The sequence below is a fragment of the Myiozetetes cayanensis genome, unplaced genomic scaffold (assembly GCF_022539395.1).
Source record: "Myiozetetes cayanensis isolate MyiCay16 unplaced genomic scaffold, myiCay2020 scf6-25, whole genome shotgun sequence".
NCBI lineage: Eukaryota > Metazoa > Chordata > Aves > Passeriformes > Tyrannidae > Myiozetetes > Myiozetetes cayanensis.
This window is the reverse complement of record NW_026087853.1, coordinates 44,790,534-44,815,384: the sequence shown is the minus strand read 5'-3', so window position 1 is coordinate 44,815,384 and position 24,851 is coordinate 44,790,534. Positions and strand designations below refer to the sequence as shown.

Here is a 24,851-nt window from a genome sequence, read left to right as displayed (position 1 = left end):
TGTTCCATTTAACTGCAAAAGCTACATGGACAGAATAGCCCTTCTGAAGGACAGATACTTCAGTTTTCACAGACAACAAAAAGGGTAAAAAAGAAACAAAAAGAGTTCTTTTCTAGCATAAATCACTGAGCTTTGGTTGATTCAATTCAACTGACACACAGTAATGTTAACGATATAGAACAAATCTTAATTTCAGTTGTAACTAACATGGGAGTTACAGAATACATATAAAATCAAAGAAAATACATTTTCCCACCCAAAAAAACCAAACAAAACCCCAAAACAAAACAAAAACAGTAACAAACAAAAAAAAAAACCCAAACCCAAAACAACCCAGGAGGAGAAGGGTCACTGAAAATCAAGGAACATAAAAATTCCTGATACACATCAGCATTTTAGAGAGTGAGATGAACCAAGTCAAAAGTCGATACCAATTAACATCAGATACCCAACTCAATTGCACTTCACACCATGGACCTTTGTCAAATCCTCAGTTTGGATGTGCTGCAAAAGTTCACAGACCTACATGGACTTCAATAATCACCTGCAATTTCCAGTGAAAAGGGACACTATACAATGGTGACTGCTTTTCTGAGTGTCCCCAGTAACTTGCCAGCAGTAAGTACTTGCTATTTCCTTTCACCTGTATTTTCTTTTTATCTGCAAACTAAAAATTATTTTTCTTTCCGTATTTCTGGTAAAAATCTGACTTTCAGGTGGAGGTTGAGACTGGTCCTTATGTCAGTTGCACTGCTTAAAGGAAATTAAAATACAAAGTACTTAAGGTAAATAAAATAAAGGGGAAAGACTGACCCTCTACCTAAACGCTTCACTGCTTCAGATACACCAACCTGGAAGTTATTAAAGTGTTTTATTTGTAGGTTTGATCTTCCAGAAGACTCAAAACTATTTTTCCCTACAAGGCTCTAGAAAGGACTGCACATAAATTCCACTGCATCATCCTTTTCCTTTCTGCCCACTTCAGGGGCTGCACTCTGTGAGATTATCCCAAATATATCTCAGTGTCTCAGTCATTTGTTGCTGGGTGATCAACTATATAGGTACAGCAACTGTGCCAGGTGCTGCAGCACCTCAATTTTTAGTCTGTTTATCTGTCCTTCCCTTCCCACAGCATGTTCTTCAACACCTTCACTGTTTCTGTAGTATGACTGGAAGGACTGGGTTGGTTTTTTCCCCCTATTCAAAATATACAGGCTGTGAAAAAAGACGCAGGTTTGGGGGAAAGAATGAAGATGGACATATTTCATGCATGACTGCAGTAGATGGGATCTTATTTAATTATTTTTTCTTAAAGAGCGAAGTCTCATCATCATAAACAGAAAGAAATTGATCTGACTTGGAAAGAATACAGTTGCGCTCTGTATTCACATAAACAATACCCACATCAGTTAGTTTGCCAGTAACACTAACACAAAAAGGAGGATCCTGAGATAATTATTCAATTCCCATTTCAGTCCCCTCACCCAAAGGGCTCAGCACAACATCTTACCAGGCCACCCCACTTGGAGGGAAACAAGGAAATACAATCCACATCAGCAGTAAACAACATCTCTGTTACCAGCCTAACCCATTATATTAATTGTAATAGCTTCTGCAGATTGTCATTTCTACTCTTTAATAAGCCATTCACTGAGGCCTAAAGTTGAAATGCAATTACCCACTTGGAATGTTAGTTTAGATCAATAAATTGATCACAGCTATTCACGTACCTGATGCAGGAATGGGAGCTCAGAGCACCTGATGTGATCCCAGTTGACAAGGTGGCCTTTCCACAGCCCGTAAACCGGCGACCTGCAAAACAAGAGCCTGTGTGTCAGCAGCTATGTGTCTTTAACAAAATATATGGAAAACAGCTCTCTCTAACTGTGCCTTTGGTAAGGACAAAAGAGACACCATTGCCACCCCCTAATTAACTACTCTAAAATCACTCAAAACCTAATAGAGGAAAACCTGGCAAGGTATGAGAGTTTGCATCAGTGTGACTATAAAGGGACGGTGCATGAAACCCATAGCTTGGCTCGTGAAGTATCAGAATGACAACACCCACCAATGGCAGCAGGAGCAGAGCAAGGGGGAGACACCATGTTCTCAGGCTAGTGGGATCATCAGTGGGATTTAAACTCTTTCTCCTGGGCACTTCTGAACATCCCACACTGCATGTTTCCACTCAGGCCCATGTTCGAGCACTTCATTAGAACAGGGTGGCATCATCAGCTTCTTTGCATAATCTGAATCCCATTAAACACTGGATCAGATATGAGCACTTCAAGGACTTGAGATTCAAAAGAGACACGAATGTAATTTCTACACATCCAGAATATGTAATGTATAAATCCAAACGGGAGGAAAAGTTAAAAATCAGCTTCCTAAAATCAATGTTTTCATAAAACAGAGAGTGTTAGAATGTCTTCATTTATTACATAATATTTTGTCTTTTTAGAAAGTTATACGTCTGATTTCTTTTTGTATAACCACAAAAACTAATTTTTTATTTATATTTTTTAAAGAAACCTCAGCTCTCCCCAAAATCTCATGCATACAGAAATTGAAGGGGGTTTAATGAACGAAAAATAATTAAAAAAAATCGATAGAAAAGCAAAAGGTGTCATTAGTGGGACCACACGGTACAAAAAGATGAGATGACTGCACATAGAACTGGGAAAGACAAGATGGCTGGAAAATTAAACCTCCATTCTGGGTCAGGTCTTTACTCACATGATGCTCTGCATTAAAGCTGAGCATCACAGAGTCTCAGACTGGATAAGGTTGGAAGGGATCCCTGGAGGACACCTGCTCCAACCACCCTGTTCAAGCAGGGGCACTTGGAGCCCACTGTCCAGGATCGTGTCAGACAGCTTTTAAAGACCTTCAAGAATTGAGGCTGCACAACTCCTCTGGACAACCTGTGTCATCCCAGGTGAGGCGACTGTCAACCAAGTCACCCTCACAGCAAAACTCTTTCCTGATGTTCAGACAGAACTTCCTGTTTCATTTTGTGCCTCTATCTTGTCAGTAGGCATCACTGGGAATAGCCTGACTCCAAAGTTCTTTGCACCCTTCCTTCAGCTATGTATATATACTGATAAGATCCCCCCTAAGCCTTCTCCCCTCACAGCTAAACAATCCCTGCTCTCTCCTCTCAGCCCTTCCTCATGTAAGAGATGCTCCAGTCCATTAATCATCTTTGTAGCACTTCATTTCCATCATGATAAGACTCACATACAAGTGCACACTGCTTCTAAACTACACATGAAGTTTTCTCAAAGCCCACAGGACTCTTGGCAAATGCAGATGGTAGAAACCATTCTACTAATGCAAAGCACCTGGGAATCAACACTAACAGCTTGCTAACAGCAGGTTTTAGCAAAAAAGTGGCTTGGTGACACTTCCCTTGCTCTGGGAGCCCAGAGAACTTGAGAAAAAACAATTTATCAAGTGCTATGGCTCTACTCCCACTGCTCGCTCCCCATCATCCCAATTATGAACTGGCTGAAAGGCTTTAAAGGGAAAGCTTTTGAGTGAAGAATATTATAAAGAAAAAAAGCAAGAGTTTTTACAGCAATGCAATGACTGCCATAATTATTAAGGCAGGATTAGCAGACTTGAGGTGACAGAAACCATCAGGAATGGACAATTAAGTTCAGACTAATCCTCAAAGACAAGATGCTTAAAGACCTAACAGCCTGAGTGAAACCAGTGAGATCAGAGAGCGATTTAACTCTTTCAAAAGGCCTACAAGGCCTTTGATGCTTATTTTCCCAGTAGGCTTTCCTTGCCTTCAGTTCAAAGCCATCCAAAAGGGTGAACTTCAAACACCTGTTTCAAGTGAAGAGGATGACACTGGAGGATGTCTTTTATTCAACCAGACAGACTCCACAGGAACAAACACAGATGTTCAGCACTCCCGTCTTCTACTTCATGAGTAAAAAAAAAATAAAAAAAAAAAATCTGCATGGTCTAATTACTGAATAAACGAAATAGATTAATTAGATTAGACAGACAGAAGAACTAAGGCCATTCCTTTCCATTTAAGCACACTCTCAGTTTAGGAGAAGTACTGAGAAGGAAACAAAAAAAATGTATTGCATAAATTAAGCACTTCAAGTACAGCATTAGAAGATCTTTCAAGTAAGAAGTAATGCTATATGGGAAAGGAGACTATGAACTGCTCACTGCATTGATGTGTCCTTTTGAACACTTCTGCTACTCAGAACAGCATTACTGCATCAGACACAGAGCCTGAAGTGCCATGCGAGGTGCTGCTTTCCCTCATAATGTCTTCAACCCAAACTGCATCCATACTACAGAAACAGGAAGATTATTCACAATTGGAAAATTGCACCCAAACTCCATTTCCCAGCAGCTTTTAAGAGAGGACTTAATAGAAATAAGGCATGAATGGAGATCATCTTCAGAGAATTCTATGTATTAAAAAGGACCTCACTGGGACAAATGTGTCTTTGTTTTCATTTCCAGCTTATTGGAATGAACAGAATCTCACATTTGTTCCAGTTTCAAAGTGCAAAAGCAGTAAAACCAACAAAAATCCGAGTAAAATTAAACTTGTAGGAATTGTTTCTACAATGTTTCTGCCTTGTTTCCAATCCAAGAAAGTGCCTGTCTGCCTTATGTATCACTTGATCTAGCTTGATTTATAATCTTGGAGAGAGAACTTGCTTGACCTAGTGATCTCTCTTAGAGATCACCACACCTTAAATTCCTTTGCTGTAAATCTGTGTGCACTTTAGCACAGACATCTACATATAAAGATACAACTGACCAGGCACACAGCCCAGAAATAAATTCTGCATTTTGCCTGAAGAGAGGAGCAGCTCTTCTGCCCATCTAATGAAACATATCTATAGGCAGCGTTACTGAAATCTAAAATTTAATAATTTAATTAAATTAAAATAAACAAAATCAACAAAATCTAAATCCTCAAGAAAATATAAAATTGAATCCTTCCCTTTTCATTGTGTTCAATCTTTTTGTTTTATGACTTTTTTTTCATGTCTGCCAGAAGACCAGACTACTAAGGAATGTCAGCATCCATTTTGATGAACATTTCTAAAACCATACTGGCCCCATCAAAATATTGACCACGAAGTTCTTCTTTAAACTTTTCCATTTACCTTTCGAAGGATAAAAAAGTCAAGATCTCTTTGTTGTCATAATCTAGAAGCTCTGCTAGCCCATGACTGCAGCTGTTGATCGTTCACTGAGGTTAACTCGCATTATTGCAGATAACAGGCTCAAAGACTACACAACATCAGACTTACTTGACATCAATCACATTGACTTTTCAAACTCCTGCTATACAAATTCCCTTCAACAAAAAATTAGGCTTCTGAGCTTATGATTATGTATTCAGCCTAACTAGTCCCAGTTAAAGCAAAAGAGATGTAAGGTCAAAAACACATTTCTGTCCCCTTCCTTTGCTTGGTGTTTGTTTAAATTCTGCCAGTTCTAGAAGGAGGAAAGCACGGAAAACATTTTGATAAATTAGTTTGAAGTTTTTATTCAATAGTACTCCATTCAATACGTTATTTAATACTATAAAATAGCATCCTAGGAACATACTTGGTTGATTTTTTTGTATGAAGGTTTCAACAGCATTCTTAAAATTGCATACCCAGTGCTGACACCGAAACACATCCAATCATCTTAGAATCATAAATAATTTCTTTAAAAGCCTTGCACAAGGTAGAATTCCTTGCTCTTCAGCAGCCACTACAGCTGATGAAGGGAGCTCAGGTTGCAGGGGAAAGAAAATCGTATACAAACCAGAAATCTGAAGGGCAGCCAAGGTTAAACAGATCAGATTAAACAAATGGTGTTTCCATCATGCCCTAAAGGCAACTAATGGGGCACTCTGTGTCCAGGGAGAGAAGATATCTCTAGCTCAAGACCTCCTTGCCCCGGTACCCAAGGTTCAGCCTTGGCCAAAATTCAGGACTAACAGTAGGTCTGAGGACAGCCAGGCAACTGAAAGGAGTGGAGATGACTCCAAACATGCATTAGAAAATATCGGAACACCAGCAGATATTTATAGCAAGGACATAAGCCACAGTCCTTGCCCTTGCAATTGGAGAGAAGCTCTAACTGGAGTAACTTATGTAGGTAGCTCCCACCTGAGAGTGTCTTTTTAAGCAACAAGGATGATGTACCACCACCATCAGTCTCTTACACACACAGACATTTCTAACACAACAGCCAGATAGTCATTACCTCACCTCCCCTGATGTGTGAGACTCCTTACCAAGACAAAACTTACTAGAAAACATTTTTTTTTTTTTTAAATACTGGCACACTGAAGGTTCTTTTTCTTCAGGATTCAAAATCAGTACTTTTTCCAGTCATTTGTGAAACATTTCCTTTCAGCATTATTAATTGGATTGCTTTCATTTCAAAGGGGGAATGATTGACAGAACGCTTCTACCATTAATAAAGAATCACTAATTGTGACATTTCTCTGGGAGAAGTGACTATCAAAAAAGCCATTTTGGTATGAGAACTTGACGGCTCATTGACAACACACCCCAGCACCCGCCGCGTTCATGGAATGCCTGAATGGTGCTGTCTGCTGCCTGAAGACAGCATCATCTACACTGCCTACTACCAAAAGACAGCTTAAAGCCTGAGGTATCAAAAGTCAATTGAATCTGGAATCCCTCAAGGTATGGCATCCTGTAGCTGATTTTTGTCTTCTCTATATTTCCTCTTTTCACTATTTGCAGAGATCCTCAGGGATCACATTTCTCTGCTCTGCATTTCCTGAAGCATCAGAGCAGAAAGAGTAAAGGACTGAATTTTCTCTTTCTTTCCCTTGACAGAAATACCTCTCCTCCTGATGGGTTACATGGTACCAGAATGCTGCAGTCCACTATTTGATAAGAAAAGGCAAGAATGATGAGCTTCACAGCCTCCCAAATCCAACACAGCCACCTAAATATGTTATCCTTTGCACTGCATATTAACTTGGCACAGAAATGATCTGTGTCTATGCTGTATACAGACTGTTCACAAGTAAATAAGATTAGAGCTGAGGCTGGGAAACCTCTTTATACAAATAATAAATTCCAGCAGCTCAAACAGAGATCAGTAGTACCATGGAGAACAGGAGAGTACTGACTGAAAAGTCATCCAGCTTCATCCTCAAGCAACTCGTAGCGGAGGTATCCCAGAGAATAAATCCACATTTGAATCTTTTCAAATTTCCTCATCAGATATAAATTAGTAACAAGTAGGTCTAAATTGTCCAGAGGACAGCACAATCCTGAGGAAAACAAAATCTTACATCTGTCTCATGAAGGTCACAGGACCAGGTACAGAAATGAGACTGCAAGGAAGTGAAGATATTACTCCCGTCCTCAGAGACCCTGCAGACTTCAGAAAAATGACAGGGGCCTTTTGCAATACATTTAAACTTCAGCACGTGAAATCAAAAAGATTAAAAAATGTCAAGACAATTCAATCTTTTGCTTTTGCTTACAAAGAGCAAGCCATTTATCTAAAGAACCCTCAAAGGGTTTTGATCTTACCTGATACTTAGAAGACATTTAAAATAATGGGACAAGGTAGGTAAATCCTGTACTCCCATACATGACTTCAGACCTCTGAGAGCAAGGATGGATATACAGGTGAGACTAGAAGGAAATTAGTGTTGGATCACACCTGCCCTCCTCTCCAGGTTCCACTGACCACTGAACTATTGTGGTTTATCCCTAACAGCAGCACTGGCAAAAATAAAATTACCAGGAATTCACTGTTTGTCAGTCCCACAATACCCAGCACTGCTACTGGTAACAGGAGTTTTCAGGGAATTTCTCAGATACCAAGGCACTGTAATGAAAGAGTTGTGATGCGTTCTGCTTGCTCCTGGGGATATCTCTGTCTGCCTCTGCTCAGCAAGACTGCTGATCAAGACTTCATCCTCTCTCAGCTATGCATGCTTCAGTTGGGCTTTCTTTGCTCTGGGACTAGACAAGCATTTAAACCACAGAAAATTTCAACCCATGGTTGAATGCACATTTTTCACTGCCATTACAGAACCATGCCAGAGATGAACACATTCTTTCCTGTGATAAAAGACTCAACACTCACAAACATTGATTTAAATTCAAATAAAGAAGTAAGAAAGCTTTTGTCATTTGCTTGGCTTTCATAAAGTTTTTTCCAGTTTCAGGCTGAAGGGGGGGGGGGCACAAAAACAAACAAACAAACAAACAACAACAACAAAAGAGGGGGGGAAATCTGTGCCAAGAGCAACCACAGCCCTGAAAGAGACATATTCATCTCAGGAATAATCACTTTTCTATAGAGCTGCAATGAAGATCAAGCCCTTGGGCCTTCCCTGGTTTGCACAAACTTGTGCCTGGCCCTCTGCTTTGCTGACCCGACCTGCAGCACCCTGGCCTGATCTTGGACCTGCCTCATCTCCAAGCACTGGACCACTGCATTTTTGGCCACAGAGATCGCTGTGGCGCTTCAGGCAGTGACACAACCTTGTCAGTACATTCAAGTATTCTAAGTCTTAAAAGCTCCTTGAGGGGGGAAGGTGGGGGGAAAAGGCATACTCTCTCCCAGATCTAACTATAACCTGCCAGGCAACCTTACAGAAGTATAAAAAGCTTTCTGCAATATTGCAGAAATACTGCAAGGTGATCCCTTTTTATTTGAGTTGTTCTGTAGCAATATTTCCCAATTCTTTCTTCTTTGCCACATAGTGAATCATTGAAAATTCTGCCACAAACCCACAGCAGTTAAATTGCCCACTTGCCTTTCTCCATTATCTAAGTTGCATTAATTATGTTCAGCTTAATGGAAGTAATTATTTAATTAGTACCAACTGCTCTTCACGTACATACTCATGTAGAAACATTTTGGGTTACACACAGGCCAATTACCTGCGGAATTGCACAGCACCTCATCACAAACTTATTAAAAGTTCAACAGAAAACTCCCTAGACAGTACACGGCTTTTGCTTTCAGAAAGCTGTGACGCCAGTGGAATGAAACCGAGAGGGCTGACCCATACAGCCTTGAAACAACTGCCCTCACATTGCATGAGTTTAGCTGTTATAGAAATCAATAAATTATTCCCCACCTCCCCCACCAATATTAATACTGTGACTGCTGCTGATATGTGCATAGTACTGGACTGCTGTGAATCCCACTTCAGTGAGAGCTGAGGACCCTCACACATGCACGTACACTCAGAGATAGTATTCTTTCTAACAAGTACACAACTTGATGGCATACACAAAAGACAGGAGGAAGAAGCCTGGCCTATGTGTCTCTCTCAACCTAAGCTTTGAACTTAAGACTTCAGGTACTTGAGTAAAACATGGTACAGACAACCACGCCTAAGAAGTTTATGGAGGCAGACACAGTTTAAGAACACCCCCTCAGAAAAAGGCTACTTCATATGAAGGACAGAGAAGACAACAAAAAGCTAAGACTTTGTTTCCTGGCAGTCTGAATTCCAGCCAGCCAGAATGGCCACTCTTAGGGATTCTGTGGAATTGGTCGAAAAAATTTAGTTCAAATGAGCTATTGGCCATGTGGAGGTCCACATGGAAAGGCCAATACATTTTTCAAATTTCTCTGCTGATGTTCAGAGAATTTATAACCAGATCACAAGACACAATTTTAATCTATTTACAAGCAGAACCAATCCACATGTGATGCTGATGCTCCCACTCCCCTCCTACAAGGATGGATCACAGCATACAATGTGCAGAGCTGCCATGGGCCTCTTGAGTGACCTGAGAAATCAGTGACAAATATACCCAGACCTCAGTTTTTAGAGGGCTGCGTGTCAGCCGAGGATGAAGTGGGAAGGTAGTGACAAAGTTTAAAAAACCAATTCATACCCCTTGCTTTGCAAAGCACCTCACACCTCACCAGTAACTTCTCATTAGCGCTGAGTGTTTGCCCTCTAGGAGCACACGGTCATTTTGCACTGCACGTGTGCTGAGCACAAAGCTGGAAAGCTCTCAGCCCCCAGGGGTCCGTGGCCTGATGAAATGACAACAGTGGTGGAGTCCCTAGGCTGAGGAAGCATTAGATAATGGGAGAGGGGACAAGGATCCTGAGGAGGATCATCAGAAGTATTAGTCAAACTGGCCCTCCAGATTTAAGCCAACTAATGCACAGTAGGAATGACAAAAGACTGCATCTCCTTCCCCTTCATTAAAATGATTTCTACAAATTAGCAGGCCTCCAAATGTTTGTTTGAAACAGCAACTTCTTTATATTCCACTAAAAATACAGAAATATAAAAAGCATAACTGCCATTCTGCACAGAGGGTGCTGAAAAATTAAAATCCTTTTCTTCATCCCAGTGAGCCAAAAATATTCTAATGGCAAGCATGGTTCTAAAGATGCAGACAAGATTAAGTTGAATAACATAGTCTACTGGAGCATAATACTTGAACAAACGACAGATATATCTGACCCCACGTTAATTGACCAACAAATCGCTGATGAACATGGAAATGAAGGCCAGAATGAGGAAACTTCTCTCACTTCCTATCACCTTCACCAGCACATCTTCTAACAATCCCAGGGTGGCATTTTACTAAATTGCAGGATACTAAAACCAGAAAGGTAGACAATTCAAAATTTACGAGGAGCCAAGGGACCCTACTGAGTGCCACCTTTCTTGTTTCATTCCTCGTGCCACTGGCATAAATTGGGTTCACAGACTTCTCCCTCACTTAACAACCCTACGTATCTTGCACTCATATATCTCTCCCTGTCTACTAGTTTTTAATACGATTTACCAACATCCATTTCTTCAGCAGTCTTTCTCCCTCCAAGGTTCTCTGTACAGCCCTAAGGGAACTCAGGGAAATACATATTCTACCATTTATGTTACAGGGCCTTAGGGTAAGGCACTGCACTCATCCTTCCTCGGGCTGAAGAGGACCAGGTAGGACACACTCCATTACAGGCATAGAAAGGCTGCTATTTAAACTTGGATGCTTACAGTAATAGAAGAGACTTGCTGGTACCACCCAAAGCTCAGGAGCTCAAAATGAAAAGCAAGTCAAGGCCAAGTTTCTTCCTGCACAGGAGTACTGCACCCAGGAATCAGACCAAAAGGGTTGTTTTTTAAGAGATAATGACAGTATAAAAATGCAAAAGTGCTTTTTCCTGTCAGGTATTTGTTCCTCATTTCCTGGGTTTTCTGTATATGTTTCTGCAGCAGTATTTAAATCTAGCTGTTGGAGCCTCAAAACCACAAGCTACCTAATACAGTATTCCAACTAAGTTCCTGTAAGAAATGCCTCAGAACCATTTGACTGAAGGGAAAAAGCAGAAACATTTACCATCAGGTGGCCTTCTCAGCTACAGAAATTTGCATCACAAGCATCAGCACTCTAGTGCTATTAGCAAAAGGGCTGGGGCTGAAAATAATATTCAGGAGCAATAAAAACTACTGACTGTGGCTTGTAGTGAAAGCAAACTTTTTGGGTAACAACTTCAAGCAATGGCTGAGATGACAATTCCTGTATGGAACCAGTCAACATTCAATGTCTGTTAACAGCCAAGAGGCTCTGAAGACACCCATCTTTTACAGAGGTTTCAATCCCTCCTGTCCTTCAAAGCAGAGAAAAAAACTGTAGCAAAACTAAATTGAAGGGTAAGGTGCCAAAACAAAACTGAAGCTCAAGAGGTGACCACATAACTTCCTGACATAACCAGGACTTGTGACTCTCTGCTAGGTCTCACATACAGAACATTATAAAAAGGTGTGGACAGACGAAGCAGCAGTAAGAGTCTGAGAAGAGCAGTATGCAAAACTTGTTCTGAGATGCTGTCTAACCCAGAGGCTAACCTGGACTGGGGTTCTGTTTCTATCAAGAAGAGAAAGTAAGGAAAGATATGGCATTTCCTGAGTAATATTTATTTGCAATATAATCCTTAGAAAATCTTATTTCATCAAATAAAGAAGAAGCTGAACAGCGAGACAAAGTTGTTCTGATTCTATCTCAGCTTCAACATTCTTGTCAATCTGTCCTGTATACAAAAGTTTGTTGTTATCTTTTTCTGGACCCTTGCTACAAGTAATTCTTTGACTGCTCATAGGCCTTCCTGCCAGTACCAGAGATGCTTCTCCTATTTTTCCTCCCTCTGACACTCTCTGAAATACTCATTCCAGCAACATATCTCAAACTCCAACTGGCCTTGCATAAGGAGGAAGGTGTCACATAAGGCCAGTTCTGAAGGGTGTTCAGCACACCACAATACCATGCAAAATGCAATTAAACTACTGCACAGTGAGTCTAGTTTGAATAGAAAGGGAGAAAACTGCCAAGTTCCTAAGTAGGTCTCTAATAACAGCAAAATGTAAAATTTAACCTCAGGAAAGATGCAGATTATGATCCTGGCCATTTAATGTTACAAACAGTGCTAAAATACTGCCTATCTTCAGAGTATGAAGTAACTTGAGCATTTAACAGCACAGTAAGACCTATTTTGTTAGAAAAGAATAACATCTTTAATTGAGCTTTTAAAAAGTAACCAGGACTTTACAACGGCAGATTCCTAGCATTACTTGAAATTAAGACCTTTTAAATAATTTCTTGTTATACAACATTAAGCTGAAGCATTCAAAACCAAGGTAGAGAACATGGCACAGGGAGATAAAGCAACCTGCCCTAGGCCACCTGAGAATTTTTTTGAGAGGCAAGAAGAGAAAATAATTTTTGAGAAATCTCTATGCCCTGACGAGAAAGTCTTTTCTCTAACACTGTGTCTTGGAGCGATTATGATCATATGGAGGTACAAATATACTTATTTATGTAATAGCTATGCTCATCTCTCCAAAATGCTAGAAAGGTGTCTCCTGACTTACCCAAGCAAACTATACTACAACAAAAAGTGGGTGTGCATAAATCAGGACTGAGTCAGTTTAGTGCTAAGGCTGTGCTCTATCCCTAAAACAGAATGCCATCTTGGGTGGAATAAATGTCCCCATCATATTCATAATGAAGCTAATCAATTTTGGGCTTGTAAAATAACCCCGTCCAGAATTTTGATGAACCACATGACATGTCTTCCAAGGAGTCTATTGTTAAAGATGTCTTTTTACTGGAATTTCAATAATTAATCATGTTTTGGGGTAGTTTTATTTCTGTGTGGCTTACCCTTTGATGATCTAATTTGCATTTATAATGATCTATTCCCTAGTGGATTAATTGCTCGTGTTATTTTCTCTATTAATCAGACATCAACATTTGCATTACAGATTACTCTTTGTGTTATTTTCACACTACTAAATCTGGTAGCATGGCACTAATGATAAATACTTCCCTCAGTTCTAGAGGTGAATTAGTGTCTCAGTTCTTTTAAACAAAGGCATTATTAGGTTTTACCACTCTTCCGAAGTAGGCTGGTCATTCTGGGGTATTATCCACGTATTTATTATTATGTCTAAGAATTCACTTTTTTTCTGCAAACCATAAATGCATTTAGTTCACCCACCGCTGTCAAGCAAGCCCTGAGCACAGGGCACAGCATTATGAATCTGAGGCCATCACAGACTTCTTTCTTAGGTTCCCACGTACCTTTAAAAGAGTTTCACACCTTCCAGCATTGCAATTCCTTTCTCTGTGTTCCTCACAGTATTGCCTGAAAAGCTGCTTTTTGTCAAAAATTCCTTACTTACATTTAGGAAATCTAAATTATCAGTACTAGTATAAAATACCACAAATCACTGACCTGAGCTGGGCAGCCTGATTACACCTGGAGCAGATAAGGAAACACTCACACACATGGCTCTGACCACAGAGCACTAAGGCAGTAACATTTGGCAGGTGGCTGTGGACAGTCACCTCCTTCCCAGCTCAGCTATGTTCTCCAAAGGAACACACCTGGAGAAATTGCAGTCTGCACCTCTGCTCCTGGATGGGTGGCATTACATTTAGCCCTGAAGACTTGCTCATGATCCCCTCAATGATATGGCTCAAGACAACACCAGGCCAACAGGGAGAAGAGGAAGAGCCTGGCTACACCACTCCCCACACTTTGCTGCTGTATCCTCACATACCTGTAAGCAACTGGAAGCAATAGCAGCTCCAGGAATGCTCTCCCTGGGCTGCTACTCTGACGTGGAGGTTTGGGCATGGCAGGGTTGTTATTTGCACAGGAACAATGGAGCACAATGGAGCACTTCACAAGTCCAAAACACTCTCAACATACAAGTACAGTCAAGGCCATAGTACATCGGGTTATTAAGAGATATGTTGTTTCTATAAAGAAGCATCCCTGGCCCCTCAGGGTCAGCAGTTTCAACAACAGGCTTGCTGTCCACCAGGTGAAGACTTGCTAAGCCCTGCCAGTTTCCACTTTCACAATGGCAGAGAAAACCTGGACACGTGAAATCCTTACGCCAGTGTGGGAAGCATGAACAAATGGAGCAGCGCAAGTAAACACGGTGGTAGCCACACTTTATACAGCACAAGATAAAATTCCCAGCAGATCCGTCACACACATCTGAAACTCCTCAGCTGCAGACTCCCTCTTCTCCTCAAATGTCCTTTGAGACACCACTACAACTGATGCCTTGAAATCTGTCACAGAGGAAGCAGTCCTGTGCTTGTAACAAAGGTTTCCAAGCCATTCCTTTCATTCTGTGATGGTTAGCATTTCCTCCATGTGACTCCAGTCAGATAGGGAGGAATAAATACCTCCTCTGCCCATTGCTACACCAGGAACTGTCTTCCTACTCCATCAAAGAAAAAATCCATTCTATCTTACGGCAGTCCACACTGCACTGTCTGCACAAGCAGGACTGTGAGTTGTGGAGTTCAAGAATAAGTGACTCTTGAGAGGGTACCTGAAACCTGCACAGCAACACTGACAGGCTGCCTTACTAGGGAAGAAAAATTGAAGGAGATCTATTACATCTTAAAGTGATTAAGCCCTTTCTAATACCTGTTTGATTCCTTACTCAGCTCCTGCCCTAGGGCCAAAATACAACCTATTCCATTCCCAAAAATCATTATTTTTGTCTGTAGACATCAGGAGGGCTGCTTAGAGTGTAAAGTATGTTTTAGGTAAGTAAATGTCTCAAGGTGGTCCTCAGTGAGAATACCTTCAAATCAACCTGCTTAGCATAAGGCATCTGCTGCAAGACATGAAGTATTAAAGTATTGGCTGAAAGAGGCTCAACTAGGCAATAACCAGGGATGTTACTTTGATGACCCATTTATGGAATGCCCCCATTTTCCAGCCCATGAATATAGTTCCTCCCTTGGCTTCATGGTCCGGTCAGTAAAGCTCAGCAACTCTATTCATTTTGGACACAAATAATACCTTCATATCTGCTGGCAGATGTTGTGCAGAAGGCTGCTCACTTCACAGCATAAAGCTTTTCATACATATTTCATTCCTGGTAGCATATTGTTGGAATCATGTCACTCCCATATTGCATCAGTTCTTCTCTGTGTCTTCATACCCTTCAAATTACACCTTTGGTCTTGCCTCATATTCCTGGGGTCATTAAGTCCCTGAACTGTAAACATTCCTATTCTCTACCACAAGAGATCAGAGAGAAAATTGTGCAAGGCAGGTCAGAGTAGCCCCCTCTAACAAGAAATAAAGTCTCGACTTTGTGCGCAGCTCCAAAACTTGTGCTACTGAGCTGCCGTAATGACATATTACATCCCATTAATCTGCAATTAAACACTGACAGAGACTGTCAATCTAATGCCCTATCCATTCAACAGAACTAAATGTACCATTTCTGTCCCCTACACCGTTCCTATTACTAAAACTCTTCAAAATAAAGTCGAATGTGGGATTTAATGGAGCGGGGAAGAGTCCAAATTCTGAATTAAGAAGGAGCGAGATTAGAGCATTTATAGCCTCACCACATCTGTGACTGTAAAGCCTGAGAAAACAAAATGACTCTACAGGAGCATGTGCAAGCACAGAAATCATTTGCTAACACCTACAGCCAACTTGTGGTTTGTTCTCACAAATTCCCCTGGTACAACCAATTTTTTGCTATCTCTATGTGCTCACTACATCTGAGAGACATAGTCCTCCTCAGTGCTGTCCTGTCTGAAGTGTTCCTTGGTATCTGTTACACCTGCCCCCAAAGCACACCACATTCCCTAAGATGATTCATCTTGGCTTGGCAGAACATACCAAGTTCAACACTCTATCACACATACACAGCTGAGAGACAACACTGTTTGAACATCCCTGGAGGCTTGAGGTGAGACACGAGCTAGAGAACAGCACAGCCAAGGGGGCAGAACCCAAGCTGAGACTCCCCGTCTCCTCTGCTGACACTGCCAAAAAACATTGCTTTTACACTCTGCAGTGTCACTGAAGTTATTGGCCAATGTTTGCTGCCATCACTCTGCTGGTGGAAGCGTTAGTGCAAGTGCTGCTGGGTCTGCTTTGGTTAAAATCCATCAGGACAGATCAAACCAAAAGCTGCACATTTTTTACAAAAAAATAGTAAGATTCAACTTCCTGCAGACTGCCCTGCTGTCAGATCTCTGTGGGCTTGTCACTGGGTCTGAAAAGCAGTGACAGGTAGTGACATCCTAGCTGACACAGCTGGAGCCAGAAGGGGACATCTGGTAAGAGCTGGAGGCATCATTCCAGGAAAACATGTCTGCTCAGGGGGAGGAAAAAGAAGTTCCCAAGTGCTGTTCTGAGCAGAAACTTTATCCACCAAGAGCACACAAATGCTGTCTTAAATGACACCAGGAGGCTGCAAGTTCTCTCAGGCTGTGGGGTTGCTCCAGGGCTGAACTCAAATACAGCATCCAAACTAGTTCTCTATGTACCCTGCAGCCAGTGGAGACAGACTTCATCTGAGCATGACTTATCCGCCCTAAAACAGACACCCAAAATAGCTGGACTGAAGCACTTTCTGGCCTAGATGCTTTAATTTTATACAGCTAGAGACAGATGAGGTTATGAACTTTGATGAACTGAGCCCTGACGTGATGGGATTCAGCACTCGGGGCTGCAGCAAAACATACACATCCACTGAGTGACCTCAGGTTTCCTTCCCAAACACATCACAACACGCAGTTCAATTTCAGTGATAACAACTTGCTGTTTATATTTTGAAGGCATTAAAGAATTTTAAAATTCACAACCAAATAAAGAATCACAAACACCAGAATGACCTCTATGTTCTTTATAATGTGCCACTCCCACCAAGCATTAAAAAGCACAGCAGCCACTCCAGAAGAGCATGGGCACCTAAGAATTGTAAATTTTGATTCTGGAACTGCTCCTACCCTTTCTCATCTCATACAACTGGTTAACTCTGGGCTGCCACATTGAGGTGAGAACTCAGTAGTAACTGTATCTTATGACAGGACTGTCACTTTGCCAATAGGAGGAACATGGCTACAGGCAAAATTAACCCCAGTAAATGAGTTTGCTGACTACACGTGGTTATCTGAACAGCTATGTTCTTTCTCTCTTTTAACCAGCTACAAATCTCAGTTTTTATTGGTGTTTTTTATCCCCAGTAGTGACAGAACAAATATATATGCCTGGTGTTTAGGGCACTGTTTTAGGCCCTGTAATACTTTGCAAGAGAATTTTCACACAGTTGGGGTGCTTGCAACTGTCTGCTCACTTCAAGTGCCGTGGTCAGAGTTCAGCATCTACCAAACTCCCAACAACTGAGGAACAACCAGACATATGATGCTGCCAGACTTGGGCATCTAAGCCTGTGGCATCCAAATTTAGAAGCTATTCAAGAGTCCGAGTCAGGGAGCTGATGTTTAGGAGGTGTCACCACATGCGGATCCGGACACCTTGCATGAGGGAACGTCGCCTGCAGCACCAGACACACACCTGCAATGAGGGGCTTGTAAAACAAGGAGAGATGATGCTGCCAAGTGCATAAGCACCATGGCAGCACAGACCCAGATGTTACACCAGGGCTAGCCAAGGCCTGATGTCTAATCAAAAGCCTTCTCACTTGGAAGCTCCTTATCCATCTGCACGGTGTGGAGGGACACTGCTCCCGTCCAAACACACCACCAGTTATACCGACTTCACAGCACAGAGTGTCCGACTGTCACCCGACTCACCACTACCATTTCTGCTTCCCAGGCACAAAATGTTAAAAAGGTCACCCGCATTCTTGACCAGCCACTTTTGGAGTAGACTGACAAAACATACACACATCTCCACTTGCTGATTTTTTGTTACGAGAGGAAAGTAAAGGTGTTAAACCAAAAGACCTTGATAACCCTTCTGCAACAGACTATTAACTCCCTATGAGATCACAAATCATTGACTGCTAACGGAGAACATCAAGGAAACTAACACCATTTGTGTGGTCTCAAGGAAAGGAAATGCTTATAAAGTGATAAAAGGCAAAATATTTTATGTCTATATATACACGTGTTAAGGCTGCATTATTATTATTATTATAACAAGCTGCCTGACTTTTATGTGCTCAAAGAACAAAGCACAGAAAATAAGGATGTGGAGTCCAAAGAGATTTACTTTCTCCCCTTCTCATACTATCTACTTAGATGAAATTTAATTTAATTTTCATTTTTGTCTCACAAAAAAACACAGATCTATAATGCTAGGTTGCCAAGATGGTTTTAAGCCATTTAGCACTTCCTAGGTCTTCCATGCTTAACCATCCCAAGTGGGTGAGTAGAACAGAAATCTGCTAGAAGAAAATTCAAAAGACATGTTCTATGATGTAAAAGATAGTTTTAAATATCTTTCAATAAAAATCAGATGACCGTTAGTCCTACTGGAAGCCTATGGAACACATTCTCCTGTATATGGACCTGAATACTGGAAACTTTAAGCTACCTATTTTACCAAGTATAATCACCTACACAGGAATACAGTATTTAGTAATGGAAAGGAACTCCTAATATAGCAAAAAGGGCACATTGAGAACCATTCAAGCTAAAGCCGGGCAAAATGGAAATTGAAGAAAAGCTGATTAAATTTTTACAAGGAGTAATTAACTACTGCCACAAATTAATAAGTTGCATGGTACTTTGTCTGTTACTTCAAATCCTCAACTAAAGCAGTATAGTTCCTGACAACATACTCTAGCAGAAGTCAAAAATTAAAGATTAGACACAGGAACTGCTGAATTAGGGTCTTCCGCTCACATTAACCAGGAAATCTAGGTGATCATAACACTTCCTCCTGGAAATCTATTAAACCTGCTTGTGTTTATTAGATGATAGAGATAGCCCACTTCTACTAAGAGAAGTCTATCCTGCCAAATAAATCAGTACTTTATTATGAGGACAACAGAGCTGTTTAAACATACAGAAAATAAGGACCCAGCCTACAGTGGCCCTGATTTACAGCCTACAAACAAACTCAAAAGTCACCCAACTCCGAGAACAATGCCATACTGTAAACATTAGCAACAAGGACACAATCAGCTAAATAAACATATGTTTGGAATTAGCACACTATGCTAATTGAGTGCATATTTGCAAAATCAATATAATTCACCAGAAAAACTTTCTCCTGAGTGCAGGGCCACAGCTGGAAGGCACGTACGAAGTACACAGACCATGACTCATATGATGATGTAACAGCATCACCAGCTCTCACAAATAAATCATAGAACACAGCATTCAGCATTTGTAGGACATTGCAAGAGTCCTTGATGTGAAGTGAGTAGTTCCTCCAGCTCCATTATTTTTAAGCCTGCTAACAGAAGCAGAGTTCTGTGCAGGACCCTGAAGCAAAATACTCCCCAATTACCTAACTTGGGCATTTTTTTCCTTCACAAGGGGCTGACAAAAATCTTTTCCTCCATCTTAAGAAACACCTGTGCCCATCACATTCAAGCTCTCTCATTTCTTGTTCTGCAACTTCTGTACTGTTCTCAGTTTGCCCCCAGCATAATTTTTTATTCCACATACCAAAGAGCCGGACAGGAGAAAAAGTGCTAAGGTTGGAGAGGAAAAGGATCATAACAAAGGTGGGTGGTGATTACTTTAGCTGTGGAAAAGGAACAATGAAGGAGTCACTGTTGCAGTGCACAGGGAAGTCTATGAAGGTGAATGCATTTTTATGTGCATTCACAATCACACTGTTGACCACTCCCTCCTGCAAATACAGCGTAAAAGTCAAAAGAGTCATTAAATTCAATATATTAAGAATTTTTGTTTGTTTTTTTAAGAACATCATTTAGTTTGATTTGATCTCTTGAGATCAGCAATGTTGTATGGAACTGAACTCCTGTCTCCAAGTAACCAGGAGAGCTTCTACCCTCCTTGATATCAAAGACAGCACCTTACCAAAATATCTGGATTAAGAGATGCAGCCTTTCTGATTGCAGCTAAGTCAGCAAGCTCCTCTCTCCTACTGCCAAGTGCAAACATCTATGAGTCTCCTATTTGCATCCAGCATAAGATCCCTGCAAGAAATATAATGTCTGCATGCACATGGTAGAATATCACAAGGAAAACTCAGCAGATACAGACACTGTTGGAGTACTTTGTGTTAGCAGTGAGGAGGGGAAGAAGGCCAAAGGAGCAGGCTGCTTTCATTAAAAACCTCCTTAGGATGCTGGGCATCCAAGCACGTGAAGTGATGAAGGCAGCACTGAGCCTCGAGTTGCTGCAGTTGCTTATTTAAATGAGCCACCTTAGCTGCAGTTGCAGCTCACAGCTGCAGTGCAGAGCAGTGCTCAAGTGTGAGACCTGCTTAGTGTGATATTAACTCTCATTCCTGCTGTGGTGGGTGAGCCTTGGCTAAGAGCCAAACACCCTCCCAAGCTCTCACTCACTCCCTCCTATCAGAAGGACAGGGGGAAATTAGTAAGAATAGCAATGAGAAAGCTTGTGGGTTGAGATAAAGACAGGAAGATTGCTTATCAATTACTGTTGCATGCAAAGCAGGCAAAACAGACTTGACTTGATGAAAATTACTTACTGCCAAGTAAAATAGATCCAGATAGTGAGAAACAAAACCACAAACATTAGAACACCATCTTTCTTCTCCCCTCTCCCAGGCTCAACTGCAGAGCTTTTCTCAAGACTCCACCCCTCACCCCAAGAAGCACTTCTCCAGGCTGAATAACCCAAACTCTCTCAGACTTTCCTCATAGGAGAGGTGCCCTCAGATCATTTTTGTGGCCCTCCTCTGGACCCGCTTCAACAGATCCATGTACTGAGGACCCCTGAGCTGGATGCAGCACTCCAGGTACTGTCTCACCAGAGCAGAGTAGAGGGGCAAAACCACCTCCCTCACCCTGCTGGCAATGTTGCTTTTGATGCAGACCAGGACACAGTCGTCTTTCTGGGCTTCAAGTGCACATTGCTGGCCCATGTTCAGTTTTTCATGCACCAATAATCCCCCAAGTCCTTCTCCGCAGGGCTGCCCTCAACCCCTTCATCCCCCACAGTCTGTACTGATACCAGAGATTGCTCCCACCCAGGTGCAAGACCTTGCACTTCATGTGGCTGAACTTCAAGAGGTTCATGCAGGCCCACTTCTCGAGCTCATACAGGTCCCTCTGAATGGAACCACATACCTCATGTGTGCCATCTGCAAATATGCTGAGATCCCACTGTGTCACTGATGAAGATACACTGTCACTATGCAACAGCTCCTCTCTGCTCCTTCTTCATTCTCACACCTTTCCTCTGCTCTAGAGTGGGCTCTCCTCTGCCAGCAGTTCTTTGGGAACATCCATCTGCTCCTGTGTGGGTCTTCTACAGGCTGGAAATAATACCTGCCCATCATGGAGCATGTTCTCCTCCTTCATCTTCCCTGATCTTGGTGCTCCCTCTGTTCTTTCTCACTCTCTTTTTTCCCTTCCTCCTCTCCTGTGTGGCAGTTTTTGCCCTTTCTTAAATATATCTCAACAGAGGCACCATCAACCCAGCTGATGGGCTGACCTTTGGCAGGCAAGTGCTTCCCTGAACATCTGTAAATTTGATAACCTGAAACAAAGCAACATAAAATAGACAATCAAAAGGTATTCTAAAATATTTCAAAACAGTATTTTCCTTTTTTTAAAAAAAAGCCATACTTTGTGTTTTTTAAAGGTCAAGCAAATTAGTTTTGCCACTGCCCATAATTAGAATGTGGTAAATAAACAGTGTTGACTGCCAATCAAGCTTTAAAATAAACAAAAATAAATTAGAACCATATTTTTCATTTCAGGAACACAACCTGCCAGAGGACTACAGCTGTTCAATTGGCCCAGACCAGATAACTGAAACACGTGGTCCCTGGGACACACACCATTGTCAAGCCCACACAAAACACCGTGTCTAACCAAGGACCCAGCAACACAAAGAGAAAGAAACAGCAGCAGCTGCAACCAAACCTTAAAAAAAAAAAAAAAAAAAAAAAGTAAAAAGCATACAAAAGCCAAAATGCTGAACACTGTATTCATGGTTAAAAACTGCAAAAAATAATTAACTGTCACAATGATTTTTTTATAAACATTTTTAATTAAGTTCTCATTTGAAAAAATGTTCCTATGCACCACCCAGTCCTTCTCCCCATGGGAAGACTGTTCACAGAAAAAGCTGCAATAGCTGCTGAGAGGCAGTCCATAGAAGCAGACACCTAGGCCAGTGCTGAGGCCTCCCTTCTGCTCCCAGAAAGGCATTCACTGCAGAAACCCCACTTCTCTCCTCAGAGCAAGGCTCCAGTTGTTCCAAACAAGAACAAGCCCTCATTGAATCCCAGCAAAGCAGCATCTTAAGAATATTCAAAGCAGCATCTTTTCAAATTCACTCCATCTGTGCTTGCTTAAATCCCCCATAATCCCCACCTATGCTCAAAGGTCCCAAGCTATATCAGGTGAGCCTTGCAGAGGTGGTCCAAAGCTCACCCAACATGAACTAATGCAGAGCCAACATTAATGGAAGGGCTATCTAGGGAAAGAGCCCAAAACCAGGGAATTTGTACTTTGTATGCTCTTGAACTATCACACATGAGTGAAATAGCAAATTATATATGCAGGATACTGTATTTAAATGCCTTTTCCCCTGCCTGCTCCTTGTCTTCCTTTTCTCAGCACACAGAATAGTTCATCAGAGTGCATCCTGGGAGGTATTGATGCCAACACTTCAGTTAACAGCAAAACCTCAGCAGTTTTGGCAAGTACTTGTACGTGCGGACAAGCAGACCATGTCAGGAAGAGCTTAAGTCCCTAACTCAGCGAGGCATAGTGGGGAATGCTTAGCACCTCCCTGCACAGAAGCTGAGCAATCAGGCTCAGGGTTTTGTGTACGACTTGGATATCTGCTTTAAGAACCCTGAGTGGCTACAGACAACTCAGTCCATCTCCCTTGTGCCTTAACTCCCCATCTGTAGGTCAGAGACACAGATCTCTTCTCCCGTACTAGACTGATAGGGCAGCATACTGGCGGCTGGACAGTACTTATACAATAAAGGGGCCATGTCAGTGCTAAGGAGAGACAGATTCACAAAACCCTTGGAGAAGGGAAAGAAAGTACCTAAAAAGATTAAAGAGCACAAAGTTTGACTGGAAGCCAAAGGGCACCACACTCTTAAATCATTCTAGCACTTCAGAAAACCATTCCTTGATTCAAAGGTTAAAGCACCGCTTGTCTCGCATCTTAAAGAATAAAGACTATCAAAGAACAGTGGACCTGATACAATCTAGCACTGCCTACACATCTGCTGAATACACACTTTTTGTGCAAGCATGACAACAATTAGGTGAACAAGTAAATGCAGTCAGTGCAAAAGGATGATGAGGTCACAATAGAAAAATATTTAAGAATTCTACCTATCCTTCTTTTTCTCAGCATAATGCTAAGAAATTACTGTAAAATGTTAAAAATACTGAGCTCCAAGATATTCAGTCAATAAACATGACCAAAGATCAGAATTTCATCTTGTGAAATAAATAAAAACTATTACCCTGTTTATATTTGGCAGCTCAGGCCTATAACTCCGTGATGTTCAATTAACCAACAGCTTTGAACGGGCATTAGCACCTTAAATAATCCAGGGCATTGCACACAGAACACTACTATCAATTTTCTTACTATGGTGCAAGGTTTCAAAAGAAATAAAATGAAAAAAAAACACATAAAGTTGATTTTCTAGGCAGCAATTTCTTGGTCAAAGACAACAGCACAAAAATGTCTCCACGCAGATCCTACCCATGACATCAGAAAAAAGAATCCAAGATATCTCACCTGTTTTTAGCAAGCCAAAGGGACTGGGTAACAAGCTGCACACTGCCTTTGAATTCTCTAACCAGTGAGAGCTATGGCAGTGATTCTGGAGTAACACTGCAATCCCTGCTCTTTAGAGTGTGGTCTAGGCTCACTGTTGTTCGCAGGAGACAGAAGGTTTCTGCAGCTCTTTTAAGTTTTTGGATGTTTGGGGGTTGAGTTTTTTCATTCAACTGAAGTTATGTGCAAAACACAGTCTTTTTAGCTCAAACCAGAGACTCTTACTAAGAGTAAGTTCTGCTGTCAGCCATGGGGACAGTCATGAACAGTCACAGCTCCTCAGGAGCCCTTGCCAACACTGAAACACCCAAGATTTCTGTTTAAATGTACCCACGGAGAACATGAGTGCTTACACAGCCTTCAGGAGAAAGAAGAGCCAGGACAGAACTAAGCTAGACTACATTATGAAGATTGGACACACCAAGAGTGGCTCTTCCCTGTGGCATTTCAAGCTGCAGATGGAGGTAGGGACGGTATAAACACGGCGCTAATATTTCCCTTCCACAGCTTTCGTGTGACCTTTGGTGGATCTCAGCAGACATCTCTCCCATCTGTGCTAGTTTCAATGTACCTCTTCTGTCTTCAAGACAGCCAGGCAGGGACAAAAGC

General features: G+C 41.6%; 1 protein-coding gene across 1 annotated transcript in view; it reads right to left on the bottom strand.

Moving 5' to 3' along the window:
* TSPAN4 (tetraspanin 4) overlaps positions 1-24,851 on the bottom strand; it is a 364,602-nt gene that overhangs the window by 284,097 nt on the left and 55,654 nt on the right. Inside the window, exon 2 of the mRNA XM_050337173.1 lies at positions 1,731-1,812. The gene's annotated coding sequence lies outside the window, so the exon portion shown is untranslated. The remainder of the gene's footprint in view (positions 1-1,730; positions 1,813-24,851) is intronic.